This window comes from Magnolia sinica, chromosome 11 (assembly GCF_029962835.1).
Source record: "Magnolia sinica isolate HGM2019 chromosome 11, MsV1, whole genome shotgun sequence".
NCBI classification, from domain to species: Eukaryota; Viridiplantae; Streptophyta; class Magnoliopsida; order Magnoliales; family Magnoliaceae; genus Magnolia; species Magnolia sinica.
Genome location: NC_080583.1, coordinates 45,062,434 through 45,064,959, shown reverse-complemented (window position 1 = coordinate 45,064,959; position 2,526 = coordinate 45,062,434). Strand labels below are relative to the sequence as shown.

Genomic DNA, 2,526 nt, shown 5'->3' with positions numbered 1-2,526 from the left:
CACATATACCAAAACGATTTAACATTTAAGTTCCTTACACAATCCATATTCAACGACCTAGAGTCGTGATCCACGTGATGATCCAACCATCAGGGACAGCTTATCTCTATGTTGGGCGCCATCTTTATACACGTGCCTGTAAGCACGTGTGGCCGTGCAAGGTTTGCGCGCGTGGAGAGGTGAGCGTGGGTTTAGTAAATCTGAACCTTTCAGGACAAGGGACCCGCCTAAAATGGTCAGGTCGTTTATCACTCATAAATGGGCCAAATCCAGTCAGACTTAGGGCTGAAAGTCGGGCGGGTTGTGGCTCAACCCTAGCCCAACCCAATGTTCCTATATCTCAACTTTAACTCAACCCAACCCAACTTCGGGTTGGAAATTCTCAAACCAAGCCCAACCTAAGCAGGCTCCATAGGATTGATCAGGTTGGTCGGGTGGATACATGCTAATATTTTAATTATTACATTAGTCTATTATATTTCAATACAAAATTTATTTTTTGCAACATAATTTAATAATTATATATGTAGTTATTTATCATAAAGAACTTCATTTTTTTCTAAACAAACAAGCTAAAAAATAGGACAACTAATCCTTTAAAAATCGTGTTGTGTAGAATGCAATCTATTTGTAGCTTGAGTCATCGCAAATGGTGTGGACCAATGAGACCTGACAACACTGGAATTCCATGTGCCTTCAACACAGACAATCCACACTCAATTATAATTTATAAGTAATTTATATATATCAATTGGGTTTGGGCTGGGTCGGGCAACCCGAGACCTCAACGCAAGCCCAACCCAAGTTTTATTGGGTCAGTGTTTATATAGCCCAAGCTCGAGACCTAACCCTATACATGCTGCCCAAGCCCAACCCAATGTTGGGTCGAGTCGCAGGTCGGTTGGGTTGAACCCGCCCGACTTTCAGCCCTAGTCAGACTATCAGCGATCCATTTATTTCAATGGCATGGAGAGCCTGATGAGTGGATGATCCTGATTTTTCTACCAGATAATATCATGGTGGGGTACACCTGTTCAAATGGCTTAGATGTCCTAGAAAAGCAACACATTTGACCGGAAAGATAGGGCTGCATGATTAGTTAGAATGCAACCAGCAGCATGCAGGTGATTAATTCTCATTATTATATATTTGTAGCTACATCTATCTTGTAATCTAGTGTGCAGTGCACACCGTCAGTGCATCCGAATGAATTCCGAAACGGCAGTTATCAGTATATCCGTTTGGATGGCCGTATTCGGATCCGAGTCGATTGCAATCTTGTTGAAGTGGAAGCAATGGTCCATGCCCGAGCTAAAAACCATATTTACGTCGTTAACACTCCTCTTCATCTCCGCAACGTATTCCAGCTATGTGTCGCGCATGAGATCTCTCTCCGCCACCGCCACCAAGAACGGCGGCAACCGTAGCCCTCCAATGGGTGGGGCCATGGGCCCCATCGGGCATGTGATCGGATCGTCCTTAGTGCTGCCAACTGGCAATGCCAAAGCTAAGAACTTGTCAATCATCTCCAGTGTAAGGAACGCCGAACCGGGGAACTTCACCTCGGACGGGCTCCGCTCAGCACGGACGAAGCCAGGGTGCACCGGCACTCCCCCGGCTAGCCGCAGCGGTTCCAAATCTTCGTTACCTGCACGTGCCGCCACTCCATGCACGACGTTCCCGCCAGACGAGTCACCCATGAGGAAGACCCGCGAGAAGTTGGCTCAGGTTCCAAGCCATGGCTCCAACAGTTCAGCTCTAGCTAAGGACCGGAGCCACGACAGGGCTGCATAACCATCGTCAATCGCAGCGGGGAGTCGGTGCTCGGGAGCTAGACGCAAGTTGACCGAGACACAAATGGCTGGAGCTGATGCAATGAGCTTGGTGTAGAACTGGTGGTATATGTACCAATCGGCTTGAGTAACACAGAAGCCGCCGCCATGGAAGTGAAGGAGCATAGGAAGCCGTACACCATCGTTACATTTCTCTTTAGGTACATAGATTCGGACAGAGAGGTCTGAATGGATTGATGACCACATCGCGAGTGGCCACCCCGTCGATGAACGTCTCTGATGGGGGGACGGGAGTGACCAAGAACTTTGCTTGGGTGGGCCCAGTCCATGTTCAATCGACGGAGCCGTCATCGTAGACGCGGAGCCAGTTGGGGACTTCTTCTACCACCTTCTTCTCGGAAGCCATGACTACTCCAGACTCAGTTCCTCAAGCTGGGGTGATTTTCACGGAGTAATAACCTCTCGTTTTCTTTTATAAGGGAATAGATGAATGAGATGAGAAGCCGTTGACTACATTATCCTTGAGGATATGTATGACGAATCCGTATCCCGCAAACAAAAATTTCCTGTATTATGAAAGGTCCACCTCATCAATGACTTTGTCATCACCGCTGGATTAAATGCAATTTGCAGGAAAATCTTGTTTTGTGACAAGCAAGGGATACGGACTCCTGAATGATATCCGTTTGTCAGTCTCCGTTTCCACCGTTGACTTGCTCTGCTGATCGTGGAT

At 47.3% G+C, this 2,526-nt stretch overlaps 1 pseudogene; it reads right to left on the bottom strand.

Moving 5' to 3' along the window:
* Positions 1-1,081: 1,081 nt before the first annotated feature.
* LOC131218357 (probable carboxylesterase 15) lies at positions 1,082-2,320 on the bottom strand (annotated as a pseudogene).
* Between the last annotated feature and the right edge of the window lie 206 nt (positions 2,321-2,526).